Genomic DNA, 20,906 nt, shown 5'->3' with positions numbered 1-20,906 from the left:
AGAGTTCCTCCACGCATAACTGTAGAACCGCTGCCCTCTGCGGAGGTTCGTCCTCCCTGGTATACTCGACATCAACGCCGATGTACTGAGGGTACAAGCCGCAGACCCTCTTCAGGATCCTGCTGATCATCTTGTCGGCTTCCTCAGGATTGCTGGTGCATATGACATCCAGCTTTTCCTTGACGTGGATGTCAACCTCCTTGAGGTGCACTTTGTAGTCGTGCTTCTGACCGGGGACTTGAACATCGTCGACCTCCATGCTCTGGTCGGACGTCTCACCACGGGGACGCTTGGCAGATGGTTCCTCCGCCATTACGCTCCTCCAACGATGGCCGCCTTGACACAGAGATTGTGAGGAGATGCTAGTTGAGATGGAACATCAATAGTGTTTTCGGAATTGAGCGGCTATGGAAGCGCAGTTACCCTTTTGTGCCAAGGTCTGGGTCGTGGAGGAGGCGGTTGGACGCGGCCTCGTCGTGGTAGAGAGGGCGGAAGACATGCGCTCGTCGTTGCTGTGCGTCGAGGCAACCGCTGAGTGGCAATGGTCGCGGTTGGCGGGAAAAAGCAACCATCAAATTGTCTGATTAAGCATGTAACAAATGTTATTGCTCGCACCTTTCCCGACGCACGCCGCTACTACCACACGACCAATGCTGCACAGACTTCACACATGTGGACCCACAACCGATACTCTCTGAGTACTATTCGCACCGATGCCTCTACTACCAAACTTCCCGACGCATCACTCTCACGTGCCCATGGCGACACACGCTCGTAACTCTAAAGACTTCACAACCGTAACTCTCTAAGTAAGTCTTCAGATGCATGCCCCTGCCACCACATATTTGTGCATCCACAGAGTTGATACCAGTGCCTCTAAAATTCCAACGTCGGTGCCTGTAGAGCCTGGTGTTCCGTGCCTCGCACTTCTATTAAGATGGTATAGCGGAAAAAACCCAGGCGACACGAATCTTGATACTAAAATGAGACCGTCGAAGATTATAGACGGTTCCATCATTTCCATTTTCCCCACCTCCACTACTCTCTTCCTTCCTCTCTTCCACAAAAAAATCTCGAAACATTCCACACTCACACAGGATCTCCTCATAGGTTCATTACACGGACCCAAATTTCAAGTAGAGTTCCCCTCGCAAAACAACCACCACCACGCTTCGCCAACCACCCTCCCACTTTGAGATACACACCGTCAAACGGTGCGCCCAACAACACAAAGTACCCACCCGACAACGACGAAGCAAGTACTTCAACGCCGCCAGCGGAGATCACAACAAAAAAACGAACAGACAGAATCGACCGATGGAAGCGAGAAGCCGAACACAAGCAATCGAATGTAAATAACAATCTATCCCATTATATTCCATTTTCCACGGACAACAATCTTAGCCACCACAAAAAGGCGAGTTTTGCACTATCTAAAATCAACTTGTCTAAAAAACTGAAGTACCGTACACACGACATTTAATAGAAACGCTACTGCTCCCCACTACGGAATTTTCACCACACGAAATGTGCTTAAAAGTACTACACCTGCCACATCACTAACTATAATAACTCAAACGATCCAAATACTTCGAGCATACTGAGAGCTCAAACTTGATAATTACACCAGATTTTCTCTGCCCGTTGTCCCTTGATTGTAACTATTTTCAAGTTAAGTGCCTCATGTCCGTCACAGCAGTGTTTTTACTTCAGTGCCTCCTGTACCAGAATCCGTGCCTCTTGTACATTCTAAGCCCTGCCTCATGTGCGTACATCCACGTGCCTCGCATGACACTTGCCGTGACTCCTACGAGGCCTATCGTGCCACACCCACGTCACTTCACAACCATGGTTCTCTAACCGATTAGTCGGACCTATGCCTCTGTCGACACACTTTTGTGCATCCATAGAGTGCACAGCCGTGACTTGAGAAAACACATGTACGTGCCTGTTGTGGATTCACCTTTTCTGCCTTCCGTGACTGAACCAACGTGCCTCACGTGTCTAAAGAAACATGCGCCGTGACTCTTACATGGTCCCACTGCCATGCCCGCATCACTCCCGAGACTTCACAGCCATGCCTCTTTAACCGAGCATTCTAACACATGCCTCTCCCAATGAACTCTTATACTACATCCACAGGGATGATACCCGTGCCTCAAGAAGCAGCATGTCCGTGCCTGTGTTGGCTTCATTTTCGTGCCTCCTATGCTTACATCCACATGCCTGTAGAACCTGCACTTCCGTGCCTCGTGTGACTGCATCCACATGCCTGAAGAGAGGCTCCACTTTAGCACTACCACGTGACTTCGCAAACGTGCTACCTTCATTTCTGTGCCTACACGTACATGCACCCACGTGCCTCACGTGTCACTCGCCCAGACTCTTAAGTGCCCCGTAAGGCCACACCCACGTGACTTCACGAACGTGGTTCTGTAACCGAGAAGTCAAACCCATGCCTCTGCCGCCATACGTTTGTGCATCCAGAGAGTGCACACCCGTGACTTGAGAAAACACACGCAAGTGCCCCATAATGCCACACCCACGTGACTTCACGAATGTGGTTCTGTAACCGAGAAGTCAAACCCATGCCTCTGCCGCCATACGTTTGTGCATCCAGAGAGTGCACACCCGTGACTTGAGAAAACACACGTAAGTGCCTGTTTTGGATTTACCTTTTCCGCCTTCCGTGCCTGAACCAACGTGCCTCACGTGCCTAACGAAACATGCGCCGTGACTCTTACATGGTCCCACTGGCACGCCCGCGTCGCTCCCGAGACTTCACAACCATGCCTCTTTAACCGAGCATTATAACACATGCCTCTCCCAACGCACTCTTGTACTACATCCACAGGGTTGATACCCGTGCCTCGAGAAGCAGCATGTCTGTGCATGTATTAGCTGCATTTCCGTGCCTCCGCTGCTTACATCCACGCGCCTCACACGACACTGGCCTCCTGTGCCTGCGTCAACATGCCTGTAGAACCTGCATTTCAGTGCCTCGTGTGCCTGCATCCACTTGCCTGTAGAAAGACTCCACTTCAGCACTACCACGTGACTTCACAAACGTGGTGCCTTCGTTTCTGTGCCTACACGTACATGCACCCACGTGCCTCACATGTCACTCGACCAGACTCTTTCGTGCCCCGTAATGCCACACCCACATGACTTCACGAACGTGGTTCTGTAACCGAGAAGTCGAACCCATGCCTCTGCCGCCATACGTTTGTGCATCCGGAGAGTGCACACCCGTGACTAGAGAAAACACACGTAAGTGCCTGTTTTGGATTCACCTTTTCTGCCTTCCGTGCCTGAACCAACGTGCCTCACGTGCCTAACTAAACATGCGCCGTGACTCTTACATGGTCCCACTGCCACGCCCGCGTAGCTCCCGAGACTTCACAACCATGCCTCTTTAACCGAGCATTCTAACACATGCCTCTCCCAACGCACTCTTGTACTGCATCCACAGGGTTGATACCCGTGCCTCGAGAAGCAGCATGTCCGTGCCTGTATTAGCTGCATTTCTGTGCCTCCGCTGCTTAAATCCACGCGCCTCACACGACACTGGCCTCCTGTACCTGCGTCAACGTGCCTGTAGAACCTGCACTTTAGTGCCTCGTGGGCCTGCATACACATGCTTGTAGAAAGGCTCCACTTCAGCACTACCACGTGACTTCATAAACATGGTGCCTTCACTTCTTTGCCTACACGTACATGCACCCATGTACCTCACGTGGCACTCACCCAGACTCTTACGTGCCCCATAATGCCACACCCACGTGACTTCACGAACGTGGTTCTGTAACCGAGAAGTAGAACCCATGCCTCTGTCGCCATACATTTGTGCATCCAGAGAGTGCACACCCGTGACTTGAGAAAACACACGTAAGTGCCTGTTTTGGACTCACCTTTTCTGCCTTCTGTGCATGAACCAACGTGCCTCACGTGCCTAGCGAAACATGCGCCGTGACTCTTACATGGTCCCATTGCCACGCCCGTGTAGCTCCCGAGACTTCACAACCATGCCTCTTTAACCGAGCATTCTAACACATGCCTCTCCCAACGCACTCTTGTACTACATCCACAGGGTTGATACCCGTGCCTCGAGAAGCAGCATGTCCGTGCCTGTATTAGCTGCATTTCCGTGCCTCCGCTGCTTAAATCCACGCGCCTCACACGACACTGGCCTCCTGTGCCTGCGTCAACGTGCCTATAGAACCCGCACTTCAGTGCCTCGTGTGCCTGCATCCACATGCCTATAGAAAGGCTCCACTTCAGCACTACCACGTGACTTCACAAACGTGGTGCCTTCACTTCTTTGCCTACACGCACATGCACCCACGTGCCTCACGTGGCACTCGCCCAGACTCTTACGTGCCTCGTAATGCCACACACACGTGACTTCACGAACGTGGTTCTGTAACCGAGAAGTCGAACCCATGCCTCTGCCGCCATACGTTTGTGCATCCGGAGAGTGCACACCCGTGACTTGAGAAAACACACGTAAGTGCCTGTTTTGGATTCACCTTTTCTGCCTTCCGTGCCTGAACCAACGTGCCTCACGTGCCTAACGAAACATGCGCCATGACTCTTACATGGTCCCACTGCCACGCCCGCGTAGCTCCCGAGACTTCACAACCATGCCTCTATAACCGAGCATTCTAACACATGTCTCTCCCAATGCACTCTTGTACTATATCCACAGGGTTGATACTCGTGCCTCGAGAAGCAGCATGTCCGTGCCTGTATTAGCTGCATTTCCGTGCCTCCGCTGCTTAAATCCATGCGCCTCACACGACACTGGCCTCCTATGCCTGCGTCAACGTGCCTGTAGAACCTGCACTTCAGTGCCTCGTGTGCCTGCATCCACATGCCTGTAGAAAGGCTCCACTTCAGCACTACCATGTGACTTCACAAACATGGTGCCTTCACTTCTTTGCCTACACGTACATGCACCCACGTGCCTCACGTGGAACTCGCCCAAACTCTTACGTGCCCCGTAATGCCACACCCACATGACTTCACGAACGTGGTTCTGTAACCGAGTAGTCAGACCCATGCCTCTGCCGCCACACGTTTGTGCATCCATAGAGTGCACACCTGTGACTTCAGAAAACACACGTACGTGCCTGTTGTGAATTCACCTTTTCTGCCTTCCATGCCTGAACCAACGTGCCTTTGTCGCTCCCAAGACTTCACAACCATGCCTCTTTAACCGAGCATTCTAACACATGCCTCTCCCAACGCACTCTTGTACTACATCCACAGGGTTGATACCCGTGCCTCGAGATGCAGCATGTCCGTGCCTGTGTTGGCTTCATTTCCGTGCCTCCGCTGCTTACATCCACGTGCCTCACACGACACTGGCATGTCCCGTGGTTCTCTAACTGTCTGTAGAACCCACACTTCCGTGCCTCCTGTGCCTGCATCCACGTGCCTGTAGAACCTGCACTTATGTGCCTCGTGTGCCTGCATCCACATGCCTATAGAGAGGCTCCACTTCAGCACTAACAGTCTGAACACTAATTTTTTTACTGTAGCACAGAAAAACCCAAGCCAAGCATAATGAATATTGTTGCCCAAACGGACGGTTGAAGATTAGAGACGGCTCGATGGTTTCCATCTCTCCCTCCCTCTTCTATTAGCTTGCTTCCCCTTCCGCAAAGTAAATCTCGAAACCTTCATCACTCCCGCATGCTCTCCTCCTTCCTTCCGCACACAAACACAAACTCGAAATCGAGTTCGCGTCACCGGACAACCGCCACCGTGTTCGCCAACCACACTCAAATCCGATATACAAACAACCACACTCTACCCGCAACAACACCAATAACCCCACCGGCTGCGGCGACCGACGGCGGGGACTACAACAGCGGCGCCGGAAATCGCAACCAAAAAGGAGCAACGACACAATAAGCGGATGGAGGCGAAGAACACCGCACAAGCAACTGAAGGTAATTATCATTCTATCCCACTCCATTCCACCGGGTAGATCGTAGTGATTTTTCCACTTCCAGGAACAGCAACCCTAGCCACCGCTACCAAGGAGTTTTCTAATAACCTAAATCAATTTGCCTAATAAATTGAACTAGCGCAGAGATAAGATTTAATAGAAATGCTACTGCTCTCCACCCTGGGATTTTCGCCATACATCAGTAACTAGAATACGTCGATAGATCCAAACCCCGCAAGCATCCTAAGAGGCCTAAACTGATAACCGTACGAAATTTTCTACATCCCTTGTCCCGTCAATGTAACCGTTTTTCAAATTAAGTGCCTCTGCTGTGAAATACCGTGAACAAAGAATAGGTGTACCCTGTGCTTCTAGGGTAAAACAACCCGTGCCTCTCTATCCATGCAAATTTGTTTTCACACCACGCAGGTTTTTTCCTGTGACACTCGACTCTGCTTGTAACACCTGCCCATTTTTTATGCAGCAATGACAAATCCTCATGAAGAAGCTAAAACCCAACAAAATACTGACGAAGACCCTGCTGAAGAGCATGCAAATCAGCAAGCTCCTGTCAAAGGTTTGAGAAAAAAGTCTCCACTGTCCATCTACAAAAAACTATATTGAGAGTTATTAATAACTTAACTGCTATCCTTGACAACAATAACTTAAATATGTCTACAAATAAAACTACCTGGCACTTTTTATATATTTCTTTATAGAAAACATTTAAAATGTTCGCACACTATCTTATTTTTAATTCAAAAACAGTTTAACTTACCCAATAAATCTTGAACTATCATTGATGATATTCCTCCAATTATGAAATATCACCTGCAGAGTGCATTTTTTCTCTCAGAAAATGCTTCACCCTAACTTCACTACCCCAGCTGCACTCATAACCATAATCATGGAAGACATATATTTTAAATGTGTATCAACTATTTTCGGACAAAAAGAACATCCTTTTTTGTTACCTGGTCATTATACATGACACGAAGACGGTGATATTCACAGCGCAGAAACAAGCAGCATGTCTCCTCATTCATCAGAAAAGGACACAGAACAAAACATGAGGAACAAACCACCTGCAGAAGAAATGATAACTTACACCAGGCTCAACAAGAATAAACATCTAGCAACAAGCAAAAAAGAAGAAGAGGAAATCAGATACAAGCACTGTTTTTACTCCCAGAGCAAAAAGGCAAAAGCAAAAGGACAATGCTGAAAACATCATCGACACTAGTACCTTGCAGCATCAGCCATTACCTCTAATGGTACTCCCGCCAACAGCACCAACTGCCACGAAGAAACAAGCTGAACGCAAGAAGAAAAACAAACGACGAAGGGTAGAAAAAGAACAAGACGATACCAACAGCAAAGGTTCAGATACCAATGATGACGACGAAGACAGGGAAAATGATGCAGATTTCATTCCTACAGACGACGATGATGCCGAAGAGCATGACACCGATGCAGAACATGACGACGATGTAAAAACACACTTATGTACTAATTTTGAATACCACTATTAAGGACTCAGGATCTAACGTTCCTTTCTAATGAAACCCTTTCATTTTGTCTTCTGAAACGGAACAAATCAGGACAGAAGGACAGAAAGAGGAGAAAGACAAGCGGAAAGAATTGGCAGCACCAAAAGTTAACGAAGAACAACAAGAAACAGACGAAGAGAAATGCCAAATCAAGGCAGGGGCAGCATTCGCTCATGTCAAGAAAGCATGAATTTACTTAAAGACCGTCACAGGCAAGATATTAGGACGGCAGGATTTGGCAGCATAGAGAACTGCAAAATAACGGGCTCCATCTGCAGACCACTTGCAGCACACATCTACGACAACCTGGACATAGAAAGCATGACAATAACCTTCGGTGATGGTACTGAAGACAAGAAACTCAAGATTACCAAGGAAGCTATACACAAGGTGTTTGGATACCCAAACAGCACAGAAAAATCAGCACCAAGGCCAGTGAAGAGCCCAACTTCAATGAAAAAACTGATGTCAGACCTTGGCTTCAAAAATACAAATTTCAGGCCAAAAGAACTGTTCACGGAGCTAAATGAATTGGTGGAACTAGGTGAAGAACAGTCAAATAGGAAATCAGTTAAAATATTTTCCTTATTTTTTTCCACAATGTTGTCTGTGGGTCAAGCGCCGCTATCTTCGCCCGACAAGCTATAATGGTAGAGGACATGGACTATCCAGAGATGGCAAAGATGGATTTCTGCGAGGTAATCGTCGAATGTATTAAGGAAGGAGCCAAGATATGGCAGAAACACAGAAATTTGCCTCTGGAAGAAAAGAACAAAAAGCATGTCAATGGTTTGGCACAGGGGCCAGTAATCATGTACCTCGACTCCCTACTGCTGCCAACCAACACAAAAGAAATGCGGAAGATTGCAAAGACAATGGACAAGACCTCATTACCACGAGCAAACCATCTCAAAGAGAGTGACCTAGTGAAAATAGCTAGAGCAGACATGAAAAGCGAAGGAAAAGCACGACCAGATGACTATGAATTTGGCAAAATATAGGTATAGCTATCTTGTACATAAATCAGTCCTTCCCTTTTTGAAAACGGTTTCCATTCTAATTAACTACATTCCACCAAAACGATGCAGACATGGAAAGGAACAGCAGAGAGGATCTTCTATGCCAACACAACATCAACTTCGTCTTCAATTCGGCAGATAGCAGGAGAACATCGCAAACAACAACAGCACCAGAACACGACCAAACTGCTACCACCTCCACCCAAATGCCAACGCGAACCACGTGTCGGCACTAGTGGAAGCAGGGAACCAAACAAAAGCATCAGCACAGGAGCAGAAGAAAGATTCCAAACGATAAACAAATTGTTGGAAAAAGTACTCCATGAAGCAGAACAGATACCCGCAGTAACCACCAGGGCTGAAAACCAATGCAACAAAAAGGGAAAAATATTGGATGAAAAAAACAAGAACCTAGTCGTGCAACAAACAATTGCCCTGATGGATTCATTGGAACAACTCAGAAAATTTCAGGACATAGTTTGCACAAGGTACCTGACAGACAACGTGACCCTGCAGACACTAGAGCAAGCAGATCCAACAGCCTCAAGTAGACTAGCCGATGCCAACCGCACGAATGAAATCGTAGCCACAACAGAACCAAGAGAAAGGAGAAAAAAAAGAAAGAAGAAGACGAAGAGAGGAAGAGAAGAACAAAATCAAGGGACATAGGCATTGAAAAGAACAAGATAAAGCGGCAAAAACAGGTAAGTAAGTACTAATGCATGGTGCCATACGCACCCTAAAGCAAACCCCTGTTTTCATACCTAAACTAAAAAGAACTGCCTCAATGCTTTCAGGAACATACCAATAGCACGCCAGACCAAGATGAACTCCAACAGCAGGATGGTGTCAACAACCCCAAAAACACGAATGAACACAACAAACAAAGCAACCTCACAACAGACAATGCTACAACTACAACTACCCCAACACAAGCACAAGATACGTTTGACGTCAGAACCTGTGAAGAGGTCAGTATGAACACCCATTTTTCCTTTCAAAACCGAATAGAGTTATAAGTGAACTGACAAACCTCCAACAAAATTTAGGCTCAGTTGAAGAACAATCAAGTCAGCAGCCCCGCCAACCAAATGCATGAGCCTAACCCACAATCAACCGTTAGCATAACAAACGACAAAGAAGAAGAAAACAACGAAGAGGAGGTAAACTTCCATACCCCACTATTACCCACACCGAAAACTCATAAATGGAAGGAAAGAAAGTGAACCACAAACTCATATTGTTTGATCTCCAGGTATCACAAGCACTGCAAGACCAAGAGACAACCCGTGATGAAATTGAACCCCATAGTGAACCTCAAATAGACGAAGGGGTCACACAACAGGAACTTTGTGTACAAGAGATTTCCAGCGCCACAACATTGCAGATCACCATCACGAGTACAAAGGAGAAAGCGCAAGACATCCCAGCAGATGAGAAACAAGAGACTGTTATACCTGACAAAGAAATAGTAGATGCAGGCACAAATAACCCAGTCATCAACACGGAGGTAAAAATTCAACAACAACAACCACTTTATAAAATATTTTTATGATGTCTGAACTACCTAGTTGTCACAGCCCTAGAATTTGATTGCAATTAGTTTCATAAGCATCCATGCATCATGTCTATGTTGTTTGAATTTTGAAATGGGGATGACAAACCCTAGCACTAAATGAAATGCAATTAGGATCAAAATAAAAATATTTTCAATGAACCCAGAATGCCCTTTAGAGAAGTTCATTATTTTTGATAAAGGTGAAAACCTCTGCCAAAAATGATGCACATATTTTTAGGCCATTCTGGATTTTTAAATTAACTCATATTGTATTTGAATTGGGGCCTTTAAATGCTATATATATTTTAGATGCTCCAAAGATGTTGGAAATTGTTAAGGGTCACTGAAATAATTCAGAAAGCACCCATAATTGTTTCCAGGATTTTATGAAATGGTTTGGTATTATTACTAAATCAAAACAAATAGCAAAAAATAGAAAACATAAATAAAATAGAGAAAACCAGAGAGAGGAAAAACCCACCTGGCACTTACCTGGCGCAGCCCACCTAGCGCCCAACCGGCCCAGCTCTGTGATAGCCCAACCGGCCCGACTGGCCCAGTGGCCAGTCATCGTTCTCCTCTTGCCAGGAGGACGCAGCGCGCGTGGCCGCTGCTCGCGAGCACGCGCCTCGCCAGCTCCTGCTTGCCGCCGACGCCTGGACGCCTCCAACGTAGCCACGCACCCACCCTGACCTCTCTCTCCCTCACCCGTGGCCTCTCCCCTCCTCTGCTCTCTCACTCGCATGCACCCGAGCGGCCCCGTCGCCGCCGACGTGCACCACCGCGGCCACCGCCTCCCCCTCGCCTAGCCGACATGCCCAGGAGCTCCGCCACAGATGCCTACGCCTCTCTGTCGACTCACGCGACGCCAAACGCCGCCGAACGCCGTCTTCGCCTTCGTCTTCAACCTCGAGCACCCGAGCTCGTCTCCGGTCGATTCGGCGCCGCCAGGACCTCCCCGAGCTCGCTGACCTTCCCTACGTGATCGCCGTGAGCTTCTGCTCCCAACCCCTCTCTCCTCCCACTCGATTTCTTCCTCTAACCCCGCTGGCCACCGCGGACGAAGCTCGTCGCCGCCTGCCTTGTCGTGCGTCGCCACTGCAGCCAGCGCCCATCGTTGCTGGGCATGGCAATGAGCTCCTGGTTTTTCCAGGAGGCCGTCCAGCCCTTTTTGCTAGCTCGGCGTGCCCCGTAGCACCACTTCCCGCATGTGCCCGAGCGCCACCGCCGCCCAGCTCGACGCCAGCGATGATTCCGGCCACCCCGCGACCAACTGATGGCACCGTTGGACGCGGCTCACTCCCATGACCCCGTAGAACCCACCCGCGCGACCAGCCGTGGCCGGAACCGGCCGGCCGGTGATCGCCGTCGTGCACTGCTTAGCGCCGGCGTTTAGTCGCCGGTTAAACCCCCACTGTTAGCACTAATTAACCCCCAGCTCTCACTGACAAGTGGGCCCCAGTACCTAAGTTAATTAGTTTAACCTCTTTGTTAGATTAGTGCTAATCTCAGAGGGCCCCGCCTGTCACCTTTGACTTGGCCATGTCAGCTTTGACCGGGTCCCACATGTCAGCCTCTATAGCTGACTATGTGTCACTGACTAGTGGGCCTACTGGTCAGGTTTGACCTAGAGGCGCCCAATTGACCTGCTGAGGTCAGCATGTCGCAGTGCTGACGCAATAAACCCTTTTCTGGATTTTAAATAAATATAACGATTTATTTATTTCAGAAATTAGCTAAAACTTCTAAAAATCATAGTAATTCAATCGTAGCTCCAAATCAAATAATTTGTATATGAAAAATGATCAGAAAAATCCAATCTATCCATCTGTACCATTTTCATGCATGTTTGAACAATGTTTGTCCTCTGTTTTGGACAAAACAAATTAAGGGCATTTAAATAATCATATATGGAGTTGGAATTTGAATCATGTATTCAAACCAACTTCATTTAAATCATAGCTAGATGCATTAGCTCAAATCACAGCATATTGCCATGTCATGATCATGCATCATATTGTGGCATTGCATTGATTGTGTTCTTTCTCAGTTGCCGATGTTTGTCCCCTCTTGATAGACGTGGTTCCGACGATGTGATCGATGACACCGATGAAGAACTATACTATCTTCAGAAGTGCCAGGCAAGCAAAAACCCCTTGTTCATTCCGATACAATCCCACTCTCTTGCTCCTGCTCTCTTTTACTGCATTAGGACAACAACGTTTCAACTGGTACATGATGCGGTAGCTGAACCCCTTTCCTCTGCATGACCTGTCATTGCCACGGTAAATAGATGAAACCCACTAGCATGAGTAGGAGTTGTTTGAGCCCTGATGTGCCTACTCATTCATGCTTGTTTGTCATGCCTGCTACTGCTTAGAGTTGAGTCGGGTCTGATTCATCGGGGATGAATTCGAATGTGGTGAACATGTCCTACTGTTGAGAGCTAAGTGTGTGAACACGATTTGGTAAAGGTAGTGGTGAGAGGCCATGTAGGAGTACATGGTGGGTTGTCTCATTGCAGCCATTCTTAGGAACTGAGTTTTGTGTTTGTGATCCATGAACAGTTACTACCACACATTGGGTTCCGGTAACTCGACCCCTCTCGACTTATTAATCAACTCAATCTCTGTCCAGGAGTTGCAACTAGTTTCTGGTGTTTGTAGGTAGTGTTAGTAGTCTACCAAGTGGCACCCGGTACAGGTGGGCTTGGGACAGACTAGGCACAGTGGCACGGTGTACCAAGAGGCACTCAGATGGTGGGCTTGGGAACCCTGCTCACATCGTTTGGGGCCGTGAGCGACACCTCGACCGGATCTCCTTGCGGATGGAACCCGAATAGGCGATAAACCTGGACGAGAGACTTGTGTGATTAGTCAGGTCGTGGCCGACTCCCTCACCAGGCTTCCGCTTGAAGGTTGCCGAGATACACGACGTGTACATGGTGGTAAGTGGCGAGAGCGTGTGTGAAGAAGTACACCCCTGCAGGGTTATCATTATCTATTCGAATAGCCGGATTCCTCGGATATGGAAACTTGGACCCCTTGCATAGTTCATAGACAAGTGAAAGTGGATACTCTAAAATGCGCAAGATAAGCGTGAGTTCCATGGATGGCGTTCTCGTAGGGAGACGGGAGCGGATCCATAGTGGTGTATTGAAATGGTGAATATGTGGACTCGTGTGCGCCACCTCAAAAGAGTTACTTGCAGTCATAGTTAGGATAGCCACTGAGTCAAAGCTGGCTTGCTGCAGTCCAACTCCACCACCCCCTTTGTTGATACTGATGCATATGTAGCTAGTTCTGATGTAAGTCTTGCTGGGTACATTTGTACTCACGTTTGCCTATTTTATGTTTTGCAGAGAGACGCCAGTCTCACTAGTAGTTCCGCGTGGACTTCGACGTTTAGCTTGTTATCTCAGCTACGATCTTGTACCCTTGGGAGGGTCTTATAGATAGTCAGGCTTCTCAGCCTTCTTCATTTGTAGTTGTCTGTACTCAGACAAGTTAAGCTTTTGCATGTGCTTGTTGTTTGTATGCTCTGTATGTTGGGGTCATGAGACCCATGTTTGTAATACTTGGATCCTCGGAGCCTAATGAATAAATACTTGAGTTGTAGAGTTATGTTGTGATGCCATGTTGCATTTACACATATCGAGCATATTGTGTGTATGATTGAAATGCTTGGTATGTGTGGGATCCGACAACCTAGTTGTTTATCCTTGGTAGCCTCTCTTATGGGGAAATGTAGTCTTGTGCTTCCATGAGCCATATTAGTCCGCTACAGCCCGGTTCACCGGAGTCCTGCTAGCCCAGCACCACTGCTCCGGAACACTTGACTGGCCGGCATGTGATTCACTTTGTTCCTGTGTCTGTCCCTTCGGGGAAATGTCACGCGGTGACATCCGGAGTCCTGCCTAGCCTGCTACAGCCCAGGTTCCCGGAGTCCTGTTAGCCCAGTGCTACAGCCCGGATTCGCAAGCTGCTGACCGACATGCTCGATGTTGATTCATGTATGCGTGTCCCCATAAGTTAGTGCCACTTTGGGTCCACGACTAGTCATGTCGTCCCGGGTTCTCTGTCATATGGATGCTAGCGACACTATCATATACATGAGCCAAAAGGCGCAAACGGTTCCGGGCCATGGTAAGGCAACACCCGTGGGAATACCGTGCGTGAGGCCGCAAAGTGATATGAGGTGTTACATGCATCGATGTGTGTCGGTGTCAAAACCGGCGGATCTCGGGTAGGGGGTCCCGAACTGTGCGTCTAGGCCGGATGGTAACATGAGGCAAGGGACACGAAGTTTTACCTAGGTTCGGGCCCTCTTGATGGAGGTAAAACCCTATGTCCTTCTTGATTAATATTGATGATATGGGTAGTACAAGAGTAGATCTACCACGAGATCGGAGAGGCTAAACCCTAGAAGCTAGCCTATGGTATGATTGTTGTTCTATATGTTGTCCTACGGACTAAAACCCTCTGGTTTATATAGACACCGAAGAGGGTTAGGGTTACACAAAGTCGGTTACAATGGTAGGAGATCTATATATCCGTATCGCCAAGCTTGCCTTCCACGACAAGGAAAGCCCCTTCCGGACATGGGACGAAGTCTTCAATCTTGTATCTTCATAGTCCAGGAGTCCGGCTGAAAGTATAGTCCGGCCATCCGGACACCCCCTAATCCAGGACTCCCTCAGTAGCCCCTGAACCAGGCTTCAATGACGACGAGTCCGGCGCACAGATTGTCTTCGGCATTGCAAGGCGGGTTCCTCCTCCAAGTACTTCATAGAAGATTTTGAACACAAAGATAGTGTCCGGCTCTGCAAAATAAGTTTCCACATATTGCCATAGAGAGAATAATATTTACACAAATCTAATCTGCTGACGTATTCCGTAGTGTGACATCGCACCACGGCCAAGCCTTTATTCGAATCGTTTTATTGTCCCACCTCAGCGTGTTATGCGAGGTGGTTTCCTTGGCACGTCTCGTCGGAGCAGAGATAGTGTCCCCTTATTCCGGGATTCTCATAAATACGGGCGTGGGTAACCCAACCGTGCCATTAATTACGGCGCTTGGAGATAAGCGAGTTTTACCAGGCTGGTGGGGACACGTAGTTGCATCCACCCATATAAGGGGATAAGGATCCACCTTTTCACCTACGCCTTCTTCCTCCTCTGCCTATCCATTTTCGCGCACTCAAGCTCCAGCGCCCAAGTCCGCACTCCCCACCTCAACCTTCTCCAGCCATGTCCGGAGCGGGAGGCAAGTGGATGGTCTCCTCCGTCACGGAGGGACACATCAAAAAACTGAGGAAGTCCGGATACTTGTCTAACGAGATCGCGTACCGGCTTCCCGAAGAGGGGCAGCTCCTCCCCACCCCAAGGCCCCATGAGAGGGTAGTGTTCCTTCCCCACTTCCTCCGCGGACTGGGCTTTCCTATCCACCCATTCGTCCGGGGACTCATGTTCTACTACGGCCTGGATTTCCATGATCTGGCCCCGAACTTAATCCTCAACATCTTGGCATTTATCGTCGTGTGCGAGGCTTTCCTCCGCATCCGCCCCCATTTCGGCCTATGGCTCAAGACTTTCAATGTCAAGCCGAAGGTGGTGCGCGGCAACCAGGCGGAGTGTGGAGGCGCCATGGTGGGCAAGATGCCCAACGTCTTATGGCTCGAGGGCTCCTTTGTGGAGACCCTGAAGGGGTGGCAATCGGGGTGGTTTTACATCACCGAGCCGCGCGACCCTGAGTGGGTCGCAGCCCCCGAGTTCCGGTCCAGACCCCCAACGCGGCTCACGTCCTGGAAAGAGACGGGCCTGTCGTGGGGCAGCAAAGAAGAGGTGACTGGACTACAAACATGCATCCAAACCCTGGTGAACAAGCAGTTCAAGCTTGTCAACGTAGTCCAGGTTATGCTCATCCGCTAGATCCTCCCGTGTCAACAACGGGCCTTCAATCTATGGGAGTTCAACCCGGCGCAGCACCGAACTCTGAGCAGGCTCTCGACACGACGTACGAAGAAGCCTGGAAGGTGCTTTTCATGGGCGCCGAGGCTCCCGCGTCCGCTACCGAGGATCACAGATTCAGCGCGCAACGTCACGCTAGCGCGGTAAGTTGTTTGTACCTTTTACAGGGTATTAGTTTTTCATAGTTTAACTCTATGCAGGATCTAAGCTCCCTTACCTTTGACAGGATTGCCAGGCGAAGTCCGGACAAATCGACTGTCCGGCTCCTTTGCCCGAAGACCCAGCCGATGCCCGCTTGGCGAAGCTGCTGGTTCCGGCACCCTATGTGGTGCCGGAGAAGAAGGCCACGAAGAAGGCCACTGGGACTCGAAAAAGTGCCCGGCGCCAGGAGGTGTCGGGTTCATCATCCGACGGCTCCAAGGCGCATTCCTCCCGTGAAGACGAGGAGGAGGAAGAAGAGACCTCTCCCCCTCCAGCGGGAGGAGAGAAGAAAAGGAAGGCCGCCCTCACTGGGGAGGCTGAAGGGTCCAAGAAGGGGAAAACCCTTCCTCCGGACTACTCCACCGACGCCGACGACGGTGGAGAGGAGTGGCCTCTCAGGGCCAAGCCCCTGGCGAAATCGTAAGTATCCGGATACCAGAGTAATTCATAGTATTCCTTTATTGCACAGCTTTCCCTTATGTCGAATATGATTACGCAGCCCACCCAAAGACCGGCTCGACGTGTCGTCGAGCGGTTCATTGGACTCGTCGGATGTGAATTCGCTTCCGATGGCTACCTCCCCCCGCCCTACGGACGACGCCGAAGTGTTGTCCCAACAGGTTCCAAGCCAGGAGGAGGTGGTCCTGGAGGCACCGCAAGGCGACCTCTCGGACTCCGGGAGTAAAGGGGATAAAACCCCCCAGGGATCCAAGTCCGGCTCTAGGCCGGACACCGCTCCGGAACCTTCAAAGGTTCCAGAGTCCGGCGGGCGACCTCCTTCCAAGAGGAGCAAGCCCACCGTGCCGGTGACCCCCATCCAACCGGAGACACCGGACAATCTATTGGAGGTGCTCAAAGGCGCCTCCATCGACGAGGAGCACCGCACCATTATGAGTGCGATGGTCCAGAAGGTTCAGTCCGCCAAGAGTGGACTGACTGAAACTTGTGCTAGCCTTTTAACAGGCTTTGAGGTAAGTAAAGAATGTGTAAATAATATTACCGCATAGACAGTAGCCCCTGATGCTCCATTTGGCGTTCGGGAAGAAAAGCCGAATAGAGGATCAAATAAAATTCGCAGTAGTCTAACAAAAAGGAGTTAATATGCGTATGCAGGCTTCTCTGCTGGCGTCCGCTGTACTGACTGCGGAAGTGGACACGCTAAAGCAGAACCTCGAGCAGTCTGAGCAAGAGCTCGGGCGTGCCAAGAAGCAGCTCGAGGACAAGGAAGGTAAGAAATACCTTGTTTGAATATATATAAAAAAGGTGCAATTGCAAAAAATGACAGGATTATCGTGGCTATTGTAGGGGCCACGTCTGAGGTGGCGACCCTTAAGCAAGCGCTGCTCGAGGCCGAGAAGAGGGCGGCCACGGAGCGCACCGAGCGGGAGAAGTATGAGGCCCAGGTTGGCAAGGTGCGGCAAGAGCTCCAGGCTCTCATGAAAAAACATGAGAGTTTGGAGCTTGACTCAAAGACGCGAGCGTCCGAGCTCGCGGTGGCTATTAAAATGCCAAGTCTGCCAAGGCCGAATCCCAGAAGACCCTCCAGGAGTTGGATGCGGTGAAAAAGATAGCGGCGGGTAAGGCATTCTTTATGCAAAGCAAACACATAAACGTGAGTTACTTGTTACTTACCCGAATCCGGAGCTCTCCAGGAGCGCTCGCAGATCTTCCCCATAGCATGTCCGATGCCGCCGCATTCTATCGAGCCGAGGAGGGCAGCTCGACAGAGAAGGTGTTCTGGTCTCAGTATGCTAAGGCCGGACACCCCGTGCCCCTGAGTGACCAGCTGAAGCAACTGGTCGAGCTCAACAAGGCGGCCGAACAGGCCGTGAAGGGCCTCATAGTTCGGCTGTGGCCTGGAGAGGCTCTGCCTGGGAGCTATTTCGGACTGGTGCGGCGGCTGGTGGGGGCCTGTCCAAGGCTCGAAGTCATCAAGCGCTCCGTCTGCATTGAAGGTGCCCGTAGGGCCCTTGCCCGTGCTAAGGTGCACTGGGGCAAGCTGGATGCTGAGAAGCTTGTGAAGGGCGGGCCACCGCCTGGGAAAGAGCATCGCAAGCCCGAGAATTATTATAAGGATGTTCTGAAGGGTGCCTGCCTTATGGCGGATGAATGTTCCAGGGATGTAATTTTTGAGTAAAACTCGCTCGTTTTGTCCTGTGCGCTGAAAACTTGTTCATATGCGCTAAGCAATGCTGTTGGAATTTAAAACATTACCTTCTGTGCGGCTGTTTATCAATTCTGAGAGATGGCGAGTCGTCGGCTTCTGCCCCCGTGCCGCTAGTGCTGGGGTGTTCGGGGATAAACCTGAGCGCTCTTTTCCCATGTTTGGGTCCTTCGAGGGAGGCGCTCAGCACAACGAACAAGGCAATCGGACTATAATGCGTGAACACTCTCACTTAGCCATAGAATTCTATAATTTTAAATTTCGGCGAAGCCCCTGGTATTCGGAAGACCGAGTTCGGGGCGCTATCCACGCCTTGGCCGGACAGAGCCGACTCCTCGCTCTAAGCGGCATAAGTCTTTAGGGACTCGAAAAACCTCTCGAACAGCGGCCAGCTCTCGCTTCATCATGACAGTCAGTTTTAGCTTTCTCTACAGAGGTGCTCGACCCAGCTCAACTGGGGCACAATCGCAGTAGTTCTCCTAGTGCTACCTTAGCCGACATATCGGAACGTAAGGCACCAAAACATAGGAGCCGGGCAAACCCAACTATTGACCCAAGACATGATTCGGAGCCGATGCATATAATGCTATAAGTTCGGGGTGCCGCACTTGTTAAAGTGTTCGGACTTCTCACACCATAATGAGGGGTACTAAAGCCCCTGACGTATTTTGGCCGTACCAAAGTGTACGGGTGCAACATGTCGTTAAGGAACATATATTTGTAAAAAAAGAGTAATGCAAAAATAGACAAAAGCTATGCATTGTTTATTAAAAAGGGCTGCGATCAAAGCAGAACGATACAAATAATGCGATAAGCAAAAGGTTGGACTATTTAACATGTCCGTTCCAGGGGCAGGCTGCGGAATGGTATGCGAAACAGGTATACTGCTCGTGATAGAGACCACCTGGGAGTTCCGTAATGCGGCATGGCTTGTCTGCTTCCCTGGTTCTTGCATCGTTTGTGCGGCAATTGAACTGCCGAACAGGCCTTCCGAAGAATGGAGTCCTGAAAGTAAGAGAAAATTAAAAAATGGCAGCCCCAGGTGCGGTTTAAGCCGTGTTTCGGGTGTGCCGTGATGGTGCCCCTCCCCCTGTACGCATGGTATTTCTAGAGCGTAGTTATGTACGCGAAGCACTGGTGTCGCATTTTTGCAAGGGCTGGGGTTGGGGCCGCATTGCTACGCCTGCTCAGAACGTGCCAGGGGGTCTTGTTGTAGGTTACTCCGGGCGCGCTTGAAGGTGTCCGGACGTTTAATGGCCGGACTGGAGAACTGCCTGGAGAGGCTGCTTTGTACTTCCGCTGCAAGGGCCGCCGTGTGCTCCTCCGTTCGGAGGGAGCGTTTGGTGTTTCCATTGACCATAATTACTCCTCGAGGGTCTGGCATCTTGAGCTTAAGGTATGCGTAGTGAGGTACCGTGTTGAACTTGGCGAATGCGGTTCGCCCGAGCAGTGCGTGATAGCCACTGCGGAATGGGACTATGTCGAAGATTAACTCCTCACTTCGGAAATTATCCGGAGATCCGAAGACCACTTCAAGTGTGACTGAGCCTGTACAGTTGGCCTCTACACCTGGTATTACGCCTTTAAAGGTCGTTTTGGTGGGCTTAATCCTCGAGGGATCTATGCCCATTTTCTACACTGTATCCTGGTAAAGCAGGTTCAGGCTGCTGCCGCCATCCATAAGGACTCTAGTGAGATGAAATCCGTCAATAATTGGGTCTAGAACCAATGCGGCGAATCCGCCATGACGGGTGCTAGTGGGATGGTCCCTTCGATCAAAGGTGATCGGGCAGGAGGACCATGGGTTGAACTTTGGGGCGACTGGCTCTACCGCGTATACGTCCCTTAACGCGCGCTTCCGCTCCCTCTTGGGGATGTGGGTTGCGTATATCATGTTCACCGTCCGCACTTGTGGGGGAAAACCCTTCTGTCCACTGTTGTTCGGCGGCCGGGGCTCTTCGTCGTCATCGCTATGCAGCCCCTTGTCGGTATTTTCAGCATTTAACTTGCCTGCCTGCTTGAACACCCAACAATCCCTGTTGGTGTGATTGGCCGGCTTTTCGGGGGTGCCATGTATCTGGCACAAGCGGTCGAGTATTCGGTCCAAACTGGACGGCCCCCTAGGATTTCTTTTGAATGGCTTTTTCCGCTGACCGGATTTATAGCCTCTGAATCTGGCATTAACTGCCGTATCCTCAGCATTGTCGCCGTTAATGCGGCGCTTCTGCTTGTTGCGACGTGACCTGCCACTACTGTCCCTGGTATCCGAATTACCAGGGTTCTTGGTCATATTGTTGCTACGAGCAAGCTAGCTGTCTTCTCCCACGCAAAAGCGGGTCATGAGTGTCGTGAGTGCTGCCATAGATTTCGGCTTTTCCTGTCCAATATGCCGGGCAAGCCACTCGTCACGGATATTATGCTTGAAGGCTGCTAGGGCCTCTGCGTCCGGACAGTTGACTATTTGATTTTTCTTTGTTAGGAACCGTGTC

This window comes from Triticum urartu, chromosome 6A (assembly GCF_056163025.1).
Source record: "Triticum urartu cultivar PI428250 chromosome 6A, HENAU_Tu73, whole genome shotgun sequence".
NCBI classification, from domain to species: domain Eukaryota; kingdom Viridiplantae; phylum Streptophyta; class Magnoliopsida; order Poales; family Poaceae; genus Triticum; species Triticum urartu.
The sequence above is the reverse complement of the archived record's forward strand: the minus strand, read 5'-3'. Positions refer to the sequence as shown.